Source organism: Lichenostomus cassidix, chromosome 3 (assembly GCF_008360975.1).
Source record: "Lichenostomus cassidix isolate B80296 chromosome 3, HeHo_3.0, whole genome shotgun sequence".
Lineage (NCBI taxonomy): Eukaryota > Metazoa > Chordata > Aves > Passeriformes > Meliphagidae > Lichenostomus > Lichenostomus cassidix.
Window position 1 is genome coordinate 42,063,332 of NC_139483.1, and position 24,584 is coordinate 42,087,915.

Sequence of the window (24,584 nt, forward strand, 5' to 3'; positions counted from 1 at the left end):
AAATTGTAATATTTGAAGAAGTGATGCAGTATATTTCAGATCTACTGTTAATTTTTTTTCTTAATCTGAAATTGGCCTAATTGAAAAAAAAAATCTGCCTGTTTTTCATGTGACAGACCCTTTCTGTAAATTCCTGTAACTCAGTACAGAGGCATGTTCTGACTGACAGCTGACTTATGCTGATGGATAGCCCTATATTCTCCTGTATTTGTTGTTAAGGATTCTCTCTTTCCACAGTAAGAATTTACCAACTCACAAATATTGTACTGTACATATTGATACTATTTATTATAAACCAATTTTTTAGCTGAATTTAATAAACTATTACTTCCATAGAGAATGCTGTCAATACGATCACGAGTACCCTTCAGACCTGTACAGCTCTTATGGTCAAGTTCTTCACTTCCCTCTCTTTTCATCTCATCCTAGCATTGAAAAATGGAATCAGTGACAGATAAGGTCAAAAAAGAAAAGCTGGATGCCTACCCTGCTGTTGTGCTCCTGCCAACCCTTCCCACTAAGACTGCTGGATGTTATGCAAATAACTTAAGTTCCTTCCACACAGCTACAAAGACTTCCTTCTGAGCTCAATACAGCAGCTGGTTTGTTAGCTACAGTTACAGTTCTTTAACATGGAATGATTCCAAGTTTCCTGGGGACCTGGATACATGCCCACAAATGTTCCTGTGCCAGTAGCAGAGCAATGAATAAGAACTGTACTATTGGACTATCCTGTCAAAAGGAGGTTGTTTGGTAACGCTGCCTCATGTCAGCCTTGATAGATGGAAATGAATTATTTAAGAAGTCTTTCTGTGATCATTTTGTTGATCAAGACGCTGGAAATCTGCCCCTATTATTATGTAATGTTATAATCCTAAAAAGAATGCATAATTTGGATGAAAGCATTAATCTCCACTATTTATCAAGATGACAATTCTATACACCATGACTCTCAAGCTCTACTAACCTTAAAAAAATGGGAAGTGCAATTTGATAAAATAGGAGTACAGACAGGAATAATATGCCAAAAGCTGAAGATCAGACATTTAATTTGCATTCAATTGGTTCTACGCAGCATTTTCTGTGTCCCCCTCCAGTCAGTTTCCAGTCTTCAAAGAAACACACAGTGGGCTAGTAGTATTACGTATTTGGCCAGTACAGCAGAGCAGCAGCTACACAATAGCCACTTCATGGGAATCTAAAGTTTGCAAGAAAATTCTGCATGTGGTTTCAAGTGCAATGAAAAGGAAGAGTGCAAAGGAGAAATTAACATGGTTTCTAAGCTGCATCTATTTTTACAGGTTCTGGAACAGATAACTCACTAAACAAATCTGTCACAGGATATTTCCTAAAACTAAGATTGCAAGTAGAAAAAAAAGAGGTGTCTTTGAAAAATGACAAAATAATAGAGAAAAGTTTTTAATGCAAGTTCAAAGTTGTTTGCTTGTTTTAAAAATCAGACTACATTAGCAAATGTTCTCAGATTACATATTTTAATACAGCTATTAATGGCATCTATTTCTTAATGATTTCTTACTAGTCTTAATGGTTCCTAAAAGAAGTATCCTATCCAGTTTTCAGAAGCAAAGTGACAGCTCTGTCTGGTTTTCAAGCAATGCTGTTTGTGTGCTCAAGTCAGAAAATTCTGATCACATTAAATTGTGGTATCATATCACATGACAGTTGATTATGATGTCACATAGGAGAAATATTACTGCAGATAGTAGTATGAAAACGAAAAATGAGTTCTTCATGTTTCTGCCTTTTTTCATGCAAATGTCTTTAGAAAACGATGATATTTAAGCATAATTGTCTTTAAATAGAATATTTCTTTCAAAGTTTTCCATAGGGCTCAGTGAATATTAAAGAATAACACTAACTATAATTGAGCCACTTATTCAGATTGCAGCTGTGGAAAATGGATTGGAAATAATACAATGAACAAATCATGAGCAGAGCTCATGAAAAAAAAAAGGGTTCAAATTATTGTACATCAAATTTACAGCTAAAGCTATAACTACTACAGTATAAATGGTTACTTCTCATATGCATATTTCAGATACTTGATTAATATGCAGACGTAGACAAGAGGCAGAAGAATGATGGAAAGACCCTAATTTGACAAATGGGAATACAGATGAACTGCTGTGTAGTGAATATTTGTTGCACACTTCCTCAGCTATGCTGTATTTCTGTACATTTACAGTCTCTGCGAGAGAAATTTCAGAGCAGAAACTGAAAAATCCTTTGTCGAAGTAACATAGTTACACAAATGTGTTCACAAACAATCCTGGGGAGTAGGAGGGAAGGAGCTATAGCTAAGAGTGACAGCAGCCTACATAATTCTCAGTGTTGGTATGAGAACATCACATTTCTTTATCAAAGCAGTGGAATTGCACTGGTTTTGGACTGGTGCAAGATTTTGGGTAAAAAAGAAATAAAAGTAAAAACTTAAAAAAAAAAACCAAAACAAAAAAAAAACCCCACCAAAAAAACACCAAGCCCTAAAAAAAAAGCATACTCCATTCTTCAAACATACTCCCTTCTCCAACAAAGAAAATGGCAGATGCATAGAAATAGTGAGACATAGATGCAACAGAACATTGAATTCCACACCTGTTTGGTGGTGTTCAGTGAAAGGTGTTTTACTTTTAAGGGAGAGACCCCTCCAACCATAGCTGTTGTTCTTCACTAACAAGCTGAGAAAAATCTCATGACCTTCTACAGGAATAATTATGTACGATGTAAATAGACCCTTCAAAAATGCTAGACTTGTTTATCTTGTGGTCAACATCCCCCACCTGTCATCTTGGCTTTTCCAGAGAAAATATTTTAATAAATCTAACCTTCTAATTGCTAAATACAAAACTCAATGAGTCATTTTGTTTGATTTTAAATATACTGCATCCATTCAGTGAGAAAGAAAAAAAAAAAGCCATTACAAAAGATACACTTTCTTTGGTATAACTCATTATATCAAAGAATATCTATCACAAAGTTCCAGCAGCTTCCCTTTGGCTTATCTTCTATTACTTTTCCTGAATATTTGGTCCTACATGTTTTGTCTCAATTCATGCTTTGTTTAATTGAAAAACACTGCTTAAGCTTTTCAGCAAGCAACCTAGGTTATCTCTCAGTGAATATCAGTGTTTTATACAGACCTATTACTGTATATTATATTATAGCCTTACCATCATTGATTTTAAACTTTGTTAGACATCACCTTCTGTTACTGAAAAATACATTTAGATAAATTTTTGATTGAGTGTTTTAGCACTGCATTTTCTTAGAATATTAATACCAATATTCTATTGTTCCATTAATGCAAGATTTGACAGAGATGCATTAAGGCTAGTTCTATTTCCAGAACCCACTGGATATCCTCCTATTCTTACAGCTCTTACGCAGAATTCAAAGCTGCATCTTACTCAGGTTGAAGCATGTAAAGTAGTGGAGCTTAAACAATAGCAAAACTACCACTGACACACACTGAGAATCTTCCATTTGCATTCTTCTTCAATTCGGTTATTTTTAAATGAAATTATGAAACTTAAAATACAGTAAAGCCTACAACATACCCCCATTAATGAAGTAAAAAGGGAACATTTTAACAGGAAGTCTCAGACCAAAGAATTTTTCCAGAGAAGGATTGCAAAAAAAGCACTGACCCCCTATTATCCAGGGGCAAGGAGACATGCAGGGTGAAGGCATCAAACTCCTCATAGATTATTATTATTAACAGTTACCATTTTTTGGCAGTCTTTAATAATTGCAAATAGAAGTTATATACTTGCCAGTCAAGTTCTAGCATCAGTGAAATTTAAAAAAAAATATATATTCCAAATTCTCTTTGTCTCCCTTCATTCATTCCACTCAAGAATCTGGGTGTCAAAGGGTAGGAATAGCAAAAAGGAACACAACTTACTGAGTTTTAAATAATCTGGTTTCTACAGAGAGACTAAAAAGACATCCAGAATGTCAGACCAGATGATTCTAAGACATTCCCTACTTTAAAGAATTTAGAGGTACTTATGCCTGTTCCTCCAACATTTCACAGTAATTACAATTTCTCATAAATAGATGCATCCTTAAAATACTAATGAAGCAGAATTTTAATTCTAGCTTCATCTTTGAGAATGAAGAGTCTTCTACACATAGTGGTACAGGTATGTCAAACATTCATACAAAGAAATATCAGTCAGCAGATAAACACAAATTTTGTATAATACTTTGTATATTCAGTGTAATTCAAGATCTTCGAAAGAAGGGAGCAAAAATCTGTTTGCATGACATGTGCTTTTCCTCAGCCAGTAGAACCTATTCATTAAGGGAGTTCACATTAGACAAAGCACGAATTATTCTGAAAGGGTAAAGATGACTCATTTTCAGTCATAATACAGAAACACTGCATTGAAGCAAGTTCCACTCAAAACCAACAAAAATAAAAAAAGTAATTTTCAGTAGTCTTCACAAGCAAGCTGGACAGCATCTGAAACCTCAGTAGAAACAGTAGTGTCTACAGGCTCAGAAATTTTCAAAAGTCTTGAATTGCCCCTTCCTGCTTGAACACATGTATTCTCATTTAAATAGCATAATCCACAAGGCAGGGACTATTCCTTTGTCCTGTTGGAACAGTGTCCTCATACGATGACCCCACTGTACAGAATGACAAATATTATGATAATCCACTTGGAAAACAACAAGTGGTGCAGGTCACTGTCAGATGCAAAGCTTAGAAAGATAAAGGACTCGTGCAGCCCATTCCTATCATTCAAAGATAAGAAAAAGGACAAACAATTGTATGTGCATTGGGATAACACCAAAAGAGAAATACAGCATCTGTAAACCGACTACCAAAAGATTATACAGAAAGGAGAATATTCATATTGTATGTTGAGAAAGGAACATACACATGCTCCATGTCAAAACAAAGTTTTTACCTTCACGTTGTTAATAAACATTTACAAATACTACAAATGCTATCTTTTATGCAGTGCTTATAAAATAGCGGCAGAAACAAAAAGCAACTCAACAATTTAGAAGAGTATTGCATAATTTTAAAACAAAGAATATATTCTACCTTTTCCCAGAATTAGTCACATCAGAAATTATCTCTTCTAATTCTAGCTTAGCACAGAAAATGCTTATTGAAATTCCAATTGAAAAGCACTCTGCCCAAGAGCAGGCATAGAGAAAACCAGAGAAAAAAACCCATCAGAAGTAACCCACTTAATGTTAAGGATTGTCTTGTCCATTTCATTAAAAAAGCCACACTCTAAGAATTTTTGTCCTTACAATATACAACAAATTGCTACAGCTGGAATGGTGGGATTGAAAAATTAGAAGTAGTTGAATAACTACTCATAATTATCTTAATAATTCTCTTACTTATCAGTCTTCAAAATTTAAAACTTCATGAATCGAGATAGATTCAGACTGAAAAAGATGTTCAGGTATATTTCTGCCTGAATGCACTAGCGCTGTGTTTTCTACAGAAATTATCAGACACTTTTGGGATATTTATGTAAGGCTGTTCCCACACAGTGCACACAATTTCTTTTGATTATTCTGGAAAAAAAAAAAAATACTGGAGTTGGCACCTCCTTAGCTATCTGAAGAAATGGGTTTTAATTAAAAGTTGATAGGAAAGTAGAGATGTGCTAACATTTTGACTATTATTTCACATCCCAAGGTAGAAATTTGGAAGCAGGTTCAGAAGCTGCACTGAAGTAGAGTAAGGAGTCAAGTACTGCAAAAGGATATATTGTTCAGAAAGAGTACAAGATTGCAAGCTTTGCCTTTTCAGAGTCAGTATGTCACAAAAATTCATGAGGCAATTCCACTTTTCAGAAGTCAAGTACAGTGAGGCCCAAAATAAAGCTTTTTCATCCACTCAGTGAAAAGATAAAACAATACATCTATTAAACAGCTGAGGCTGCCTATTCCACGAAGTAGGTTGCAGATGGTGACACTAGTCAAGAAAGCTTTTGAAATGCACAAAGCCATTTTTAGCCAGAACAAGAAAGTTCTTTTACATATTTTCATTACAACTGCGTTTCACAGTAAAAATGCTGCTCAGGCAGGAGCATGGATTAAGCCTGCCACATTCCCATTGGTTATGTCAGACTGTATGTGTTGCCCTAAACATTCACTTGGCTTCCATGGCATGACCTTGCAAACCTATAAACGGGACCTACCTCTAGAGATCGCCAAATTCCGCAAAACAGCAAACCACTTACAATATTAACGCCACTTCTACCAGAAATTCTTGCTGCAATGTGTACAGCTTTTAAAGGCATCTAATTTTTTGAAGAAGAAAGAAACAACCTCCCTAAAGCAAAAGTACAATCAGTACATTCATTGACAAATGAGACAATCAAAGAGGGTGCATGGATTTTAGTCACAGCCACACAACAGCTTGAAAACTCTGTTTCATTCCAAATATCTTCTGTTTTGACATATTACCACCAGGAAGACTTATTACCCAGTGGGAACAGGCATTGCAAAGGGGTTTCAGTGGTATAAAATGTAAGGACTCTAAACTCTAAGTGATAAAAGGGTGAACATTCTGCTTATGTTCATGGGAAGTGGGTATGTCATCCAACAGGTTTCTATATACTTACATCAGACCTTGCTGACTCAAAATAACCAGATTTTTGCATTTAAACTGTATGTAAAAAATATATATTTTTTCCAGATAGCCTTTCAAATGTCCATTAGCTGTATAAAACCTTTGGTACTAGAGAACACATGGCTAGGAAACTAATACTCAGTGCCTACAACATTACAATATTTTGTTGAATATACTATTTAATCCAATTTCCTGTTGTACATAGAAATTTGAGAGAAAATGTAATTATTAAAATTAGATACGGGAAACATTTGAAAACATATATTTTGTTTATATTTGTCCTCTTATTTACCCTCAAAAATCAAAGATATGTCCATGGTCTTTGTGAGTTTTCCTGTAATAACACTATGATGATACTCAAGTTCGTCAGTTTCTATTTAAGTCTTTCTATTAGGAAGGGTCACACAAAGCTAACATGTTGCAAAATCTGGGTCAAGAGGGAATCAGAAAGTGGATAAATGCAGTTTTAGAAGTTCAAGTTAGTTCACTTCTAGGGGAAAAAAAGTGCTTGGGTGCACTTCCTTGCTAAAAGCAAAGGAGAATTTGAATAACCTCTCCCATTGCAAAAGTTCACAGCAATAAAAAACACCCAAAACCACTGCCTGTGACAACAGAAAAACACTGCTTATAACAACTCAAAACATTCTAATGTACTAGTTAAGGGATCTTAGCTATTCACCAGGAAGAAAGTACACAAATACATTCTAAGGAAAAATGGAAATATTAGCTTTGTTTCTCTTTCTTATGTTTTCAAGAAAGTAATAGGAATAGGTTTTTGGCCATGTCATTTGGCAGTAGAGTGGCTCTGACATCACAGTTCTGAATTATTTTTAGGAGTAATGAAGGAAGTGGTTGATTAAAGTAAAATAAGTTTTAAAGAAAAAGGAAACATGAGCATAAGTCTTTATTGTTTTTTTATGGAAACTGCTTTAGTCTGACCTTGACTCTTTATCAACTGGCAGGAATTGTGAGGTAGCACAAACTGATAATATTACTCGCCAGTTTTTGGAACCTTAGCTTCAAGCTGACTGAGGATCTGCAGTTTCAGATGTCAGCAACTAGTTTCTAGGCACTTCTGCATCACTGTAGAGCTCTGAAGTGTCACTTCACATCACTGTGCATCAAGATCTTTTTTAAAAGGTATATTTTGAGAACAGAGATTTCACTTTTTTCTGTCCTTTCTCTCTGAAACAAAAGAGCAGGAATTCCATCTAGAAAGAAAACACGTTGAAAACCTATGGTGGCCATAATGCACCTGATTCATACAGTCTTCCTACATAAAAACAATTTTATTCTTAATTTTACACTGTAAATTTGGACAACAGGCTTAATAACATTAACAATATACATTAGGTATTTTGGCAGTTATCAAATACCTTGGAAACTTGTGACATTTTCAAGCGCATGCAATTGGGCCTGGACCACCTGGCACTGAACCATAGAGCTTGGACAAACAAGTCCCTCTCTGATACAGCCACTTGCTAGGCTGCTTGTTCCACAGCTCTGTAGAGTAACAGTTCTTTTTCCAATGAATAAAATCTTTTCACATAATTCTAGATATAAAAAGAAGAACAGTAGCTGGAGTGAGGGAGTTGTTAGCAGAATATTGTTCTACATTTTTCATCAGTCCACTCAAATTTGGCACAACTTGACAGCAATAAAATGTCACTGCCATCTGTTCAGTGATCATTTGATATCCTATCTAGAAACAAATTGCTGTTAAGCTAAAACTCTTGTTCTCAATGAGACTTAAGAGGGCTATAATTGAAAATAATTTTGTTAAAGTTTTATGTCAACTTTATGGAATATCTCCTTCTGCTCCCCCCTTAAATTAAAAAAAACAACAACAAAACACAAAAAACAACCAAACCCACCCCAAACAGGAAGATAGCGTAATCATTGCTCTACAGTTTTGCTTAGTTTACTGCATTAAAGTACATGGCAGAGAACTTTCTGGAGTTGTCCTGCTGAGAAAATATGCTATACATACACAATTTAAACAGAAAAAAAAGAAAAACCCAAACTGTCACCAAAAGTACAGTGGGGAAACACATCTTTCAATATTCTGAGTCAGAGAGGCAAGATCACATTTTTCTAGATTGGAAAGAAGACTCCTTGTTGTATTTATGCATTTTCCAGACAAAGTCATCATCATGACTGGGGTTAAGGAATTCAGTGTTGTATTCCTTTATGTTAGAGATACACTAGAGAAAATGTCTATAAGCCTTTCTTGATTCTTAACTATAAGCCTCCATAAGCATGCCACCATCTTCCTAATTTTGCTGCCTTATGATAAAGAGCTAAAAGGCAAATATTTTTGAAGGAGAAGTCTTGCTTTAAGGTGACTTACTGAAATGTTCAGTAATTTATTAATCAGTAATTTACCTTTAAATAGATCTCTGAGCACACTAAGAAGCAGCACCATTAGGAACCACGAAAAACATAACTGTGGTCCACTTTTGGGAAGCATGGCGAATGTTAATTTTAAATTCATATTCATTGGGAATGGTTTGCTTTTATATGGCAAATTTTCTTTTAACTTGTGCTTTTAAAATTCTGATTACATAACACCCCATCCAATAAATCAGACACTGAATTTTGTATTTGATTTATCAAGTCCTGCTCCTTATGTAAATGAAAACATTCAAATAGGAGGGTATAATTAACTGATCCAAAGTGTTCACACACAGGCATAGTAATGCAGTGTAGGCATTGTAAAAAATCTGCTTCTGAATTTCATTATTGGCTTTGATTTAGCACAAAGTTTTGGGTCAGCCAACAAACTGTATATCATTTATACAGACCACACATTTCTGGAACTGTGTTTTTACTTGCTGTCAGTGCATATCTCTCTCTTTTTTGCAGCATATTTGCATTATAGAAACTACAGATTTATTTCAAAATCCAGATTTAGAAAGGAACAATCACATTCACTGTGTTTCTGACTCCTAGAAAGCTCATATTAGATTACAAAAGAAGTTACACATTTGACATATAAACTATCTGAATGGCATTCCCTCTCCTTCCCCATACATACTCAACTACTTACCAGTAAAATCCATAATTATTTTTCCCCAAAATACAGATCATTATCATATAAATCTTATTTTCTTTATAACCTAAATAACCTTTATAACTGACTGCATATTTGTCAACAAATTATGAATTGCTTACAAAAGGTCACAGGTATGCATGTCAACATTATGCATGACCCTTTTAGAAAAATATCCTTACCTAAGGCAATTCATAATGTGAGTGATTTTAAATAATATTCTACAGAATCTGCTCAACTGCCTTTTCTAAACCCCATGAATGCATATGAGGATAAAAAAAATACCAAGTCTTGAGGAAAAAAACCCCAATGCCAAAGTCTCATGAATTTCTATTTCAGCATATAGCACCATTAACCAGGCTGTCCCCATTTCACTGGGAAGATTTTTTAATGCATAGTTATATTCACAAAACAAATAGCACGGATACAGTTTTATTTCCATTCAAGGATAGTGTACATCTGCATGCCATGTTTGGTGTATAACACCAGGAATTTTTTGCCTCTCATGATGTGGTTCCCATCCACATTTATATCCAGTGTGCTCCTTCACTTCCTCTTTTCTCTATTTCCATATACTAGGCACCACATATTCACCAAATCATACCCAATTCATGCAATATTTTCCATCTCAATCCACACGTATATCATCTTCCTTTCAAGGAGCACAAACCACACAAGCGAATATGCGCTAGGATCATGACACTCTTTGGTCTGGAAAAAGAGTGTTCACAGATAATTCTTACTCAAGTATAGTTAGTCAGAATGAAAACAGGCCAATAAGGTAAATTAAGACGCCAGGCAAAGTTAGGATGGATAGTGGTTGTCGTCAACCACCTATTTAATTTGCACACAATTACAGAGATGGCAAAAGTCAGCAGCTTTGCTAATCACCAGTCAAAAACTCCCACACTATCTTCTTTCTGTTTTCCACCCAAATCAATTGGTTTCTGCTCACTAATGCCTAAAACCAACCAAAAAAACCTCAGAACTAATCAAAACCCTTGTTCAAAATAGTCTGTTATCAAGGAGTAATCTCTTTGGCCCTGGCAAGTTCAGATTCCTGTAACATCATGAAAGGAAAAGAAACATCCTATATCATTGTCTTCACCCAAGCCCATTTCTTCCTCATTTATAAATATCCTTTTCCTTGTCTTTTCCAAGGCCTACTGGTCTGACAAAAGTCCAGCTTTCCAACACAGCATTTAAGTTCAGCTGACTTTAAAAGCATGCCTGTGCTATAGCCTTCTTATCTAGAAATACTCACTTCAAGTTCTATTTAATTCTGACATTTCACTGTTCATTTCCTCTCTGAATGTTTTGTCCTCTTTGATATCACTATTGCTCCTCTACTGCCACTTCCTTTATCTCAATATTTTCCCTTCTCATTAGTATCTTCCTAAAGTATCCTTTCCAAGATACATCTTTTTGGTATCCAAGTCAGTCAATCACTGTACAACAGTACTAGTATCAGTTACCTTGGTTTCCTTTATCCTTTCCAGCAGACTAGGAAAGCTATGGGATTTCTATTTAAATGTTCACTAAGCTGTATGACTATTTAAATGCTTTTTTTTCCTCTGAATAAGAAAGGTCTGTACCTACACTCAACAGTTAATACCATGTGTTACTCTTAGGTGATAATCCATTCCTCCACATCCTGTCAAAACCAAGGCAAAACAAATATGTACTTCAATATGTTCCTAAAGTCAGTACATTATCTAGTTCAAACAATAGCCTAGAGAGGATTCCAAGGAACAAAGCCCTTCAGAGAACACCCTGTCATCAACCCTGTCAATTACAAAAGCAAGCAAACAAATAAGATCTTAAAGAAAACAAATTATGTATTTTTAGTATAAATAAACTAAGACAAGACCATAAAAAGGCAAACAGAATATATAGTAGCCTTTGTGGTATTATATCACACTTTTTTAAACCAGAATTATTTTTTAATAATCTATTTCACTTTTCAGCTATTATTTTTACAGTAAATACAACAGAAATATATAGACTTTGCTTTAAAAAAAACCTAATAATTAAATACTTCATAAACTCATTAAAGCTACTTGAAACTGTTAAAATAATATTTGAGTTTAAACACAGGTTGCGACTTAAAAACTTCAAAGATATGCATCAAAGCCATGAAATCATTCAAACAAAGGGAATATATATGAGGAAAGAAAACCAAAAGCACTTGTATCAAGAAGAGCTGAAATACCAGTTCTTGGTCAAACTACTTCATGAATGCCAGAACTCATCTTGCAGATAAAATGGAAATACCACATTATTTTGCCACATCTTCCTGGAAAACTGTGTGACCATTTCCCCTTGGACTACAAGAGCTTCATTGTGCTCCCCATCTCTGTCTCCAAGCTTCACTCTGTTCTTCAGGGTATCCAAAGAACAGCTGGTCTTGCTATTAACGACTGAGGCAAAGGCAGCATTAAGTGCCTCAGCTTTTTCTTCAGCCTTTGTCACTATATTTCCCCCTGCTCCCAATAAAGGCTGGAGAAAGCGTCTTGATGTAAAAGCTTTTTTTATACTTGGCTCTCAAACAAGTTATAACTCTAAGGAGTTGTGTTGGTTTTGCTTAGCCCAAATATCAGCAGAGTATCTTTAGCACCTAAGAGAAATTTAAACCCCTCAAAAGCTGTTGTGGCAGGCCTGAAGAAGTGTCTGAAGGGTTGGGAAAAGACATACCCCTGGTGTTCATGTGTTGGTTTTTCCTAGTCCAGTTTTTGCTGGGGTGGGGAGTGGCACAAAGATAGCTCCTGTGTGTCCTGAGTGAAAGTTCTGGAAGTTTTTCACCAACTCCAGCAGAGCCAATCTCTGATGGCTCTGAAGGTGATGGACATGCTGCCAGCCAAGCCTGGGCCAATTAGAGGTACTAGTTATGCCTCTGTGAAAATATATTTAAGAAGAAATCAAAACAATGTGAGCACACACTTCTTTTTAACTAGAGGAGGAGGAGGAGGAGGAGGTAAAAATATGTGAAGGGAGAACAGCATGGAGACACCAAGGTCAGTGAAGAAGGTGGGGGAGGAGATGCTCCAGGCGCCGGAGCTGAAAATCCTCTGCTAGCCGTGGTGAAGGCCATGGGGGGAGCAGGAGGTCCCCCTGCAGCCCATGGAGTCCACAAGGACGCAGAAATTCACCCATAGCCGACTCCAGAGGAGCAGATGGATGCCTGGAGAGAGCTGTGATCCAGTTTGGTCTCATTGAAAGAGTTAAAGCTACAAAACCCTTGCAAATGAGAGAAAGGCCTTTTCCTTGCTCCTGGCATGGAAGCAGCCTGGCCTCGGCTCAGGAGAATCTGCACAGCACCTTATGGACAAAAGAACTCATGTTGCAGCAGAATTCGGGTGGGATGTTGCTCATGAGATTGGACCCACGCCAAAGAAGTTCCCAGAGGAATGTCTCTTGTGGGAGGGACCCCCGGCTAAGTAGAGAACCCCTCTCCCTGATGGACTGACCAGAGAACCCCTCTCACCCTGCCCCCTGTCTGTGTTGCTGGTTGGAAGGAGGGAGGGGGTGAGCAAAGGAACAGTGTCTTAAGAGCTTATTTTTACTTCTCATTTATCCTCCGACTCTGTTAAGTCAATAAATCACTTTGCAACTTTAAGTTTTCACCCTGTTTTTCCCTTTTTCAATGTGCCCTCCCACCAGCATCTTATCTCAACTCATGAGTCCAGTGTGTATTTAAGTTTATTTTTTCTTCATCTCTTCTGCACAGCTGCAGCAGGAGAGAGAAGAGAGAGAGCAGAGGTCATAGGTGCCTGACATTTAGCCAGGGTCAAACCACGACAGGCATATTTGCTGAATCTCTTAATTTTAAATAAATTTTAATCAACCTAATTTTTCAAGGAGATATCAGCAACATTCATAACTAAGTTAGAAAAAAAGCACATTTTTAAACAAAGACACAAAAAATTGAATTCAATTTGCAGATATACAATTAATTGTTCTTCTACACACAATGGCTCTACATTCGAATGTGACAGAATTCAATGCATGATGCAAACTGCTTTGCACATAAAAAAAAAGTTGGGTGAAACTACTATAGTAGCATATTGTGCTTAAGCTAAACAAGACAGGCATTATTTCCAGTGAACTCTACAGAGCCCCAGTGACAGTGTGAAGTAACTGGGGAAAGAGTACACATTAACATAAAAATTCTGAGTCTACTGGAGAAAAGCAGCTTTGTGGAAACTGTAGAACCAAACTACAAATACAGAAAAAAATATTCAATACTTCTACACAGTACAACACAGAAAACATCTTCCTACCCTGAAATACTCAGATAAAAGTGAGTTTGATTTGTTTTGGTACTGTTCAGGTTGGGTTTTGTGTTGTGTTTTTTTGTTTGTGGGTTGGCTGGTTTGCCTTTTTTTGTGGGAGGGGTGTTTGATTTTTGTTTTTAGAAAAAAAGTTATTTTATTAATTTAAAAAAGAGTCTGTTCAGTATACAGCTTACTTTCTAAGTAACATTTTTAACCACGTATTCCTGTTTTGTTGCAATATCATTTAGATTCCAGTAAGAAATAGGCTCTCACTTCTCTGTTTAATACAGGGAAGTACATTAAATCTTGTTGCAGCAAACCTACAAAATAGAACCTCAGCAATCAACGCGCCAGTGAAATACGGAAACTACCAAGCAACTGGCTAGCACGACATAGGGAGGCATCTTAGAGGAAAGTTTGCATCCTCCACCCTCACCAAATACAGAAACACTTAGAAACCAAATTATTCACATAAAAGGAAAACCAAAAAAATCTTCACAGCTCTAGCTATAATGAACATCTAGTAATTATGGACAAGACAACAGAAGCAGATCCTGAGTCTGGGCAAGGGACAGAAAGAAGGCACTTTACTGGAAATGTTTGCTTCCAGAGAAGGAATGAGTACCACTTGACAAACCACATATGTGGTCAACCAAAAGTTTTTTTAAACATGAATCAGTACCAAAACCAGATGTCTTCTGATTCAATTAAAAAGCAGATTTCATAACAATTGAATAAAGAAGGTAGCATGTACATTATGGAATAAAGCAAGTATGAATGATACACTACAAAGATTCATCCACAGAATACATACAGACACTTCTGTCCTGCTTTTGTAAAGGCATTTTTTATAAGGGAACACAAACTAAAAGTGCTTAATAAAACCTTCCAACCACTCACCCCCAATCCATCATACAGATAGCCTTCACAGAAGGTATGGGATACCACTAATGCCTCTTTCCAGAGGCTACATCTTTCTAGTTCTGTGAAACAAGAGAATTCGACAACATTCTGTAATTTTAACATAAATAGAGAAACATCACTGCTTAGCTCTGCTTCTGGTAACTGGAGAAGACAAGTAAAGGAGGATTTTAGTAAAATCTTCACTAAGCAGTATACCCAACACAGTTGGGCAGTTTCTGGGGTGAACACTTCACGGAAATACACTATGTAAAAAGGACAGAGCATCAAGGTGGTAACAACTGAGTCTAGGAAATGGGGGTTGCTGTCTGCATGCAAATTAGCATGGCTATCAAGGGTTGAAAGGAGATTAAGTATATTCTAGTCTAAACTGACACTTAGAAGTCAACAAGAATAATTAAAAAAACTAAATCCACCAGTTAGAAAACCTAAGCTATATGTTAACATTCGAGGCACAGAGTTGGAAGAAGGTGGGGAAAAGTAGAAGAAAAAAAGTGAATTAACTATAAAGAGAATTTCTAAATAAATTATTTCTAATAGGATTGGAAAATTAAATTAAGCACCATTAATGCATTCTAACTAAAATTACTATTTTCTTATCAGTGTTTCTCTCCACCTCATCACCTACCCATTGATCATATGGCCAGCACTGAGGGGTTAGTATGACGGACTGATTTTTCTCACAAAAGAAATCTAAAATAAATAAATAAATATATAACCCAACCCAGTTTAGTTAAGGGTTTTTTTTCACTCAGCACTACAGTAAAAGACGAAAACAAAAAAAAAACCCAAACCCCAAAATAATTTCAAATCAACCAGAGGAGTGAAACATTAATACTACATCATCCATTTCACCTTGATATTCACAAAGAAAAGAGATGAGAAACCAGGAAACCTGAAGCTTCCAGCAATGAAATAATTACTTTAGTACACAGTTTAGAAGCTATGCACACAACCTCATAGTATACACACACATTCAAAACAATGGAGAATTCTGTTTTAGTTTCCTGTGTGAACTTAATAACAAAAAAATACAAGGGCAACAGGAATACAAACATGGGGGTTCAAGGCAAAAATCACCTTTCTTAATTAAACACATTTGTCAATTACAACATAATTTCAGTATGCAGTTTGTCAATTTTTATATTTTCACAATTACTTCTGTAAAGAGACACTCTGCTAACACCCCCCCCCAAAAAAAAAAAAAGGAAAGCGAAAGATAAATTAAAAAATAGCCTTTTACTTTTTAGCTACACAAAATGTCAATCCCAACAACTCCTTAAAGTGGTAATAATCCTATGATAGAGCAACTTTCCTTCCTAGTTCATCTAGTAACACCATACTTCAGTAACTTGAAATCTATCATGGTTGCAAACACTTACTTATATGAGAACAAAAAAAAAACCCCAAAAAACCCCCCCAAACTATTTCAAACACCTATTTCTAGTTTAAGAACACTGTTTCTAAGTCAAACTATATAAAATGCAAAGTAGGAGTAAGTTTATCTTGCTAAATCTAAAAGTACTGTAAATTCTGTCTGCCCTGGAGACAAAATTAGCTGAAATGCATTCAGCTGGCATATAATCCACACTCTTGCTCCTGCTCAGACAAAGCTAGCAACTGCCAAATATTATCTAATAATTAGCATATGTAAAGCAAAAGGGCTGGACTATGCCCTCAGTTTATCTGTCCTTAGAAAAGAGTTTTGAATTAAACCTGCAGCTCACTCTGACCTTCAAAATTCTAAAAAGAAGGTTTGCCAAGGAGTAAAAGGCAGGCAAAAACCCCTCAAAGAAATCGATTGACAGGTGCATTCTAAATCTCAAAAATGTGCAGGAAGAAATTTCTAAACATTCTCTTCTTAAAAAAAAATAATCCCACTTAGGGAAAGATGAAAAGAGTAAAAAAATCAAAGTCACATTCTTTGTATCTGGTTTCCAAACATGATACAGCAATAACGTCCATCCCTAAGTAAGAGAAATTAAGTAAATATCTGTGAATGATGCTTTGAAGCCAACTGAAAAATAAAGAAAGGCAAAGTAGAAACAGTCTATCTAATCTGTCAGTCACCTAAACATAATTAGCTGCTATCATCATTAACAATAACAAAGATCACTTTTCTATAATTTCCAAGACACAAATGACAAAAGGAAGGATGTCACATACAGAAATGTCTCAACTTCTCTTTTCCCCAAAGCAGTTAGCATATATGCTTAACAAACACTACATGAGATGGAAATATGTGTTCCCATCCCCCTTAGAAATAACTACTTCCAAAAATGCTTACAAATTTAGTTTATATTTTTGAGAAAACTTTGTTGCTGCAGCAGACTTTGATCTTCAGCATTTGACGGCACGTAGCCCTGCCCTTCCTGAAGCTGTCCAAGGCAGTTAATGCCACTAGTCTTAAATAGGAAAAAGAACCTCAAGAAATTTCAGGAATAGAATTTTTCTTTTTAAATAAATTTTACTTTTAAGTATGATTTATTTTCATACATTTCACTTTCCCATATTTGCCATAAGACAAAACAGAAAAACTGTATACAAGCAGACACTAGATGAAATGGAGGACCTGGAAAAAGTTTGTATTCCTCCTTCCCTCTTCTCACAGGCTGCCATGCAAGACAGAGTACACACTCCATTCACAGGTAAGAATTTGACAAGGCAGCAAATCAGGTTACCAGGCTAAATGACAGGAGTGAGATGACAAAAGGAAAAAAAAAAAAGCCTCAAAAAAAGTCTAACAGCTAAGAACTACGAGGTTCACATGATATTCACAACAAGTGAATAGCTTTTTAGAGGAGCATAGAAGATAATTAGAGTACTTGTGAGGTTTCTATTTTTGAAACTAAATGCTTCCTCGCCTCTCACCCCCTCCTCCCCCCTCAACTTTGCAAACAGACAGGGCTCAGAGTGTGCTGGGTTAATAACGAGACCAGGTCAGCCTGCAAGAGATTATTTTAAGCTGTCTGCATTTTTTAGATAGGAGTGGATGTGACAGGCTACCCAAGAGAAGATCAAATATAACAAGAGGTCATCTGTATCATATTATCAATATTTTAAGACTAAAATGTACTGAAAACAACAACTCAAAACTTGCGTAGACAGGGTAAAAAATATTACAGCATTGCCAGTTTCACCAAATTCAAAGCTTTCATAGATTTTTTAGACAATCAATTTTGACCCTGAAAAATGCTTCTAAAACTTCATTAAATTTTTTCCCATCCTAATTAACCGAGCCTGAAAAATATTCTGATGTCTATTGCCCTGCTACCTAAGCTCACTAACCAAGGAATGAGCAACCTGAGCATTTTCCCTACAACTCGATTAAGAAAGAGCTGCAAGTGACCTTGACTTAATCTTTTTAATTAATGGAATTTATCAATGTTGTAGCTTTTTATTTCTGCTTGGAAAATCTACATCAATTCTTCCCCTCTCCTATGTTCTCAGAATCACACAGAGCCTTTGAGGCTGGAATGGACCACTGGAGATTATGAACCCCAACCCCCCTGCTCAAACTGAGCCAGATAGATTAGCTGCTCACGGCCATGTCCAGTCAGGTTTTCAATACCTTCAAGGATGGAGAATCCACAACCTCTCCTGTAAGATGGTTCCAGAGCCCAACCACCCCCAAAGTAGAAAACCTTTCTTACGTTCAGATGGAATTTCATATGTTTCAAATTATGCCCATGGCCTCTGGTCCTGTCACTGGGCACCACTGAAAAGAGCCTGCTCCATCCTCTTTTCACCCTCCCTTCAAGAATTCTTACACTGATGGGATCCTCCTGAGCCTTCTCTAGGTCAAACAGTTGCAGCTCACTCAGCCTCTCTCTCTATGAGAAATGCTCCAGTCACTTAACCTCCCTTGTGACCTGCACCGGATGCTCTCCAATATGTCCTTATCTCTCTTATACTGGAAAACCCAGAGCTGCACACAGTATTCCAGGTGTGGCCCCACCAGTGCTGCCACAAGGACACTTTGCTGGATCATGTTCAGTTTGCTGTCCTCCCAAATCTCCAGGTCCTTTTCTGCAGTGCTCTTTGCAGGTGGCTGACCTCCAGTTCTGGTTCGTGGGGTCATTTCTCCCCCCACTGCAGGAATTGGCATTGTCCCTTTTTGAACTAGGAATGTTCTCCTCTGCCCACTCTTCATCTTGTTCAGGTCCCCCTGGATGGCAGCCCAGCCACCTGGGATATCAAACACTTCTGGTTTTGTATCAGCAGGAAACCTGCTGAGGGTGTGCACAGTCCCAGCCACAGTGGTCACTGAACAAAGACATCAAAGAGTATTGAACCCAGGATCAGTGCCTAGGGTACATCACTGGCCTCCCACTGGAGCTAGTGCTGCTGATCACAACCCTCTGAGCCTGGCAGTTCAGCCAGCTTTCAGACTATCTCACTGTTCATTTATCAAGGCCATCTCCCCTCATCCACCAAGCCAGCTATTTCATCATAGAAGGGTATCAGGTGGGTTAAGCAGGATTTATGCTCACTACTCCCAGTCATATTCTCGTCCTTCATGTATCTGGAAATACCTTCCAGGATCACTTGCTCTGTCACCTTCACAAGGACAGGCAAGGTTTATTTATCTGTACTTCCCCAGACTCTTCTTGGACACAGGCTTTTCTCCAGTCCTCAGGAACCTCTCCAAATTGCATGACCTTTTGAAGAAAATCAAGTGTGTCCTCACACTGACATCAGTCAGCTTCATCAGTATTCATGGCTGCATTCTTATCAAGTCCCATGGACTTCTTTATGCTCAGTTTGTTTAAATATCCCTTAATTTAATCACCCTCCACTGAAGCTAAGTCTTCCTTTCTCCACACTGACTGGCATTCTGGAAGGCCAGTCGTACCAGTGAAGACTGAAGTAAAAACCGTATTGAACACCTCATCCTTTTCTGTGCCTATTGTCACCAAATCCCCTACCCCACAATCAGTGGGCTCACATTTTCCCCAGCATTCCTTCTACTCCTATGTACTTGAAACAGGTTTTTCATGGGCCTTCACATCCTTCACCAGCTTTAATTCCAGAAGGGTTTTGGCTCTCCCTGAACCGTTTTGAAATTCTTGTAACTTTTTCATTTCTCATTTTCCCCATGTTGTTACATATTTTGTTTCTCTAATTTTCTCTGAGAAGTCTCTCCTTCACAAATGTGTAATTCCTTTTTCCAACTTTCTCACTCATCCTGCACAGTTCTAGTACCAACCAGAAACAGGATTTGCTTTTAACCCATTCTGCAGTTTATCTTCAAAAGTATTTGCACTAATTCTTAATTATTTCAAATATTTCATTAGAAGTCTTTTTCTGCATGAGCCAGAAACAAAGGATTTCAATTAAGATAATTTATTGTAATCCTTCACTTTGTATAAAAGAACAATACACAAATCATTTTACTGAAATAAATTAGATTACATTAATTAAGAAATCAGGATGGTGTGCATCCTTTCCCCCCCCCTCCCCCAACAACTTTCTTTCAATTCCTTTTAAGGTTGTTAAGGCATTTGTTCTTTTTTTCTTATATCTGTTTAGTTAGCACCAGGGGCACATCAGCCTCTCCCTCAAAGAGAAAATATATACTACTCTTGCCAAGGGCTAGGGAAAGCAAGTTTAACACTAGCTTCTCCTTTTTTTTTTTTTTTTTTTTTTTTTTTAAATTAGCCATCTCTTTCCCTTCTAAGACTCAACACTCTCCAGCTCCTGACCCTAACTATTCTACCCAACCTGCCTCCTTTTTTCCCCCATGCCCTCTCCAAAACAACTAGCACAAAATGTACATTAGGAAGCTCTTCCATTTTATTAACATACATGTTATTTTACCCTGACTTCTGTTTTGGAGGACCTCGCTAATGCTTTCACAAGTAGTCAACTCATGCTTCTTACTGTTATGTCTTTATTTAGAGGGACGTAGCATTTAAAGAGGTGAGAGATTCCTACCACTTTCCAAGCTCCAGTAAGTCAAATGGAAAGATCCAAACAAACCCATAAACCTTTCCAGAACCACAGACTTCATAAAGCACAGCGCAGAGACATAATCTAGCATAGGTATTTTTTTGGCTCATTACCTTTAGGAACCAAAACAGCCCTCTCCCTGAACTGATCAGTCCTGACAGATTTATGGCAGTCAGAAGGGAACCAGATTGGGAAGACCAACTCTGCAGATCAGTGTGATTTTACAAACACAACCAACCAACCCACAGCATTACTACCATTTTGTAGTATGCGATCCAATAACTTTTAAGCAATTAAAAGTGAACCAATGTTCATTCACCCCATGGCCTTTCCATCTAGGTGGCAGGTGATAGAATTGTTAAGACTATGGGCCATACCAAAACTGAAGCACACATGCCTTGAAAGATAAAGTAGCTTGATATTTTATTTATACCGAAGTATATTTTAATTCTTCTCACAGAGGAAATAAAGGATAAAAATTTGGAGATGGAAAAGGGGTATTTGAGATATCAAACACCATACAGAATTACTGAATATATTTGCATTGCTATTGACAAAAGCATTAGCTATTGACATTGTTACTATTACTCTAAACCACAGAAAGAGGGCAAAATATACAAATTATATTTTTCAGCTTCTTCCAGATCTCTTTAAACATCTACTATGCACTGGCCAACTATACAGCCAAAAGATAAAGCAAATGCATTAGTAGAAGTGGTTAGCACACAATTCTAGACTAGAAGTACCAGTGTGCCCCTTTTATGGCATTAGCATTGTATCAAATGAGGATATTACTGACAACACATACTGCAAAATATGCTACAATATTGTCCTCTCAGCCTATTTCCAAAGCAAAACACATTGTTTATATGAAAAGTAGGAGATAAGATTTTCAGAGATAGGTTCTGCACTGATGTTAATAAACAGGAGCTTCATCAAGCTCAGCAACAAGGGAGTCTGGTGATCTTATTTTGTATAACAGAACTGACCATTTATTGAAAAAATGAGATGAGATCTTCAGATGAGAAGGGGAAAAGAGCTATTAACTTGATGTGAGCAAAGGGAGCCACTTAAAATCTGATAAACAATAACATAGCTATTGAGTATCCACCTAGTTTAACTGCTGTAGCACAGGGATGGCTGAGGGGCTCAGGTGGCTGGACAGAAAATTGGTTTTTTCCTATCATCAAAGCATATGGCAAACATGGCAAGGAAGATCAATTATTCAGACTCTCCTAAATCTATGATTCTTTGAATAGGTTGACAAAAAGCAGTTATCTTACTTCATACAAATCACTGAATGCATAATAAATTTTAAATAAAATTTTTAAGAATTCTTACTTCAGATTTCTTTTCGTCCTTGAAACAATATGTAGTTGAAAATGAAAGTTAAAAGTTTTACTGGTGTCAGAAATATGACAGAGATGGAAAACTACTACACTGAATGTGTTTAGATGACAGATTGTGTTCAGCCAACATGAACTATTTCTAAACCTGGGCCATACCCCAAAACTAAAAACAATCCAGTTGAAATAGATCTAGGAGTTTGTAGAGATAGGAGGCATAAAATGACAACTGCAACTCCTGATTCTGGGTGCAACTCCTGATTCCTGGTGCAGAAAATATTTAGATGTCATAATTTTTGGCAGCTGGAGGCTCAGGATTGTCTACAAGCAGCTAAATTGGCCCTTACAAAGGACATCCTTTCATCCTACTATGCTAGTGTCTATTTCTGGTTGTCGTAGCTCTTCTCCAGAAGAGCAACAAGCTAAGTATTTCCAAATAGCCAAAACCATTATTTTATTTTTAGCTTATCTGATGCATTACAGAAGACAATAATCCTTCTGTATAGTTACAGCTGTATAATATTGATTGTACCATACACTTCAGTATTAATGAGATGCAATCTGCCAAGTTACAGATTTAAAAAAAAAGGCTGAACTTTGTCTGAAGACAGGTCTTGTTCAGCCTGAAGAAGAGAAGGCTCTGGGGACACCTTCTAGAAGCCTTCCAGTATCCAGAGTGGGCTACAAGAGTGCCAGAGTGGGACTTTTTACAAGGGCATGCAGTGATAGCACAAGGGGGAATGGCTTTAAACTGACAGAGGGCAGGCATAGATTGGATATTAAGAAGAAATTCTTTACTGTGAGGGTGGTGAAACACTGGAATAAGTTGCCCAGAGAAGCTGTGAAAGACCAGGTTGAACACAGCTAGTGGAAGGTGTCCTGCCCACGGCAGGGGGGTTGGAACGAGACGATCCTTAAGGTCCCTTCCAAACCATTCTATGATTCTTTATTCACTTGCATGCCAAGTGAAAATAACAGATTCACTTAGGGTTTTTTAGGGTGCTTTAGATATCCCAAGGAAATACGATCTGTGAGATGTCAAACATTAAGAAAGACACTAGCACAGCTGCCTCTTTATTTAAAAGGTAGTGTAGTACTACAAACATACCAAAACTATATTTGCCACAAATTAATAATTATGCTTACCTTTGGCTAGAAGAATTCACAAAGGATGCCAACTTGAGTCACTCTTTTTCTGATATCAACAAAATGGAGATACCTGCAAGTCAAATGAGAAAAGTTTATTGGTTTTTATTGTTTATTGTTGTTAGGTGAACCTATCCACTTATGATATTAAGAGATAAGCTAAAAAAAAAAGAAGCTTAAATGAATGCTTGTGTAAAATGAAAATCTACTAATTTCTACATGCAAATAAAATAGCAAGAACAACTCACTGGCTTTAAAATTCAGCATAGTGCCATATGTATGTGTTGCAGCATAGAATTTAAAGGTGTTATCTGTGCAAGTTCCTGGCAATAACTGGAAAAAAGCGTTGCTAGGGCAAAAGGTCATGAGCCAGTAGGTGCTGAACCAACAGACTGTTTCATTATGGCTCTGCTTCAAAGGTCATGATAAAGGGTCCACAGCTATTCCTAAAACTGTATTGTAAAAAGCAAGTAGCTTAGTAATATTTTCAATTGCAAGGATAAGAAAAAGTCATGAAGTTCCAAAAAATCTTTTGAGAGAAGGGAGTAGCAAGTTGATCCAAAAAGTTTAGAAACATGGTCTGAGATTCTGTGAGATAACTTACAGCCAAGAAATTATCTAACACTGCAAAATTTACATTTGACAATTTTATATTTGCTTCTAAATGAAGGTAAATAAAACCATATGTAATATCAAAATATTTTAGCTAGGTCTGTCTGATCAACATTAGAAAGAGAGAAATCATAGAACTGTCATGTACCAATAAGGCAATTTGGCTATTTTATATCTGAACTAACGAAGTCTGAAAAGGAGTTCATTTTATCATGATCTCAGTTAGTAAAATCTGGCTTGAAAACACACAATGTTATATTCACACCGAAAGAAAGGAAAAAGAACACACACAGCAGGAACAGATGTTATTTCCTGTACTAAATCACCACCATAGGGATAAAAATAATTCTAATAGGTATTTTACAGAATAGTGCATACAATGGAAAAGAACACAAAGCCTCCAAATCCCACGTCAGCTGCATATCTAGGTATTATAGACACCAGTAACAAAAACAACCAAAAAGCCTATACAGATGGAATGCAGGACAGTTTACTACTATGCTCATTTTAGGTCTAGTGAAAACTAGGCAACCACTTAAATCTACTTTTACCAGTATGCTCACAGTATTAAAAAAAACCCGTCTCCTGGTGTAGTTACAGCCTAAAACTTGAGCAAACACATTTGCCAGTGTGGTTGTCATGGAAAAGCT

The 24,584-nt window shown here is 36.7% G+C and overlaps 1 protein-coding gene across 5 annotated transcripts in view; it reads right to left on the bottom strand.

The window, feature by feature from the left end:
- SIPA1L2 (signal induced proliferation associated 1 like 2) overlaps positions 1 to 24,584 on the bottom strand; it is a 144,435-nt gene that overhangs the window by 94,149 nt on the left and 25,702 nt on the right. For all 5 annotated transcript variants that reach the window (XR_014850834.1, XM_085055481.1, XM_085055479.1 and 2 more), the window contains exon 2: positions 23,323 to 23,395. The gene's annotated coding sequence lies outside the window, so the exon portion shown is untranslated. The remainder of the gene's footprint in view (positions 1 to 23,322; positions 23,396 to 24,584) is intronic.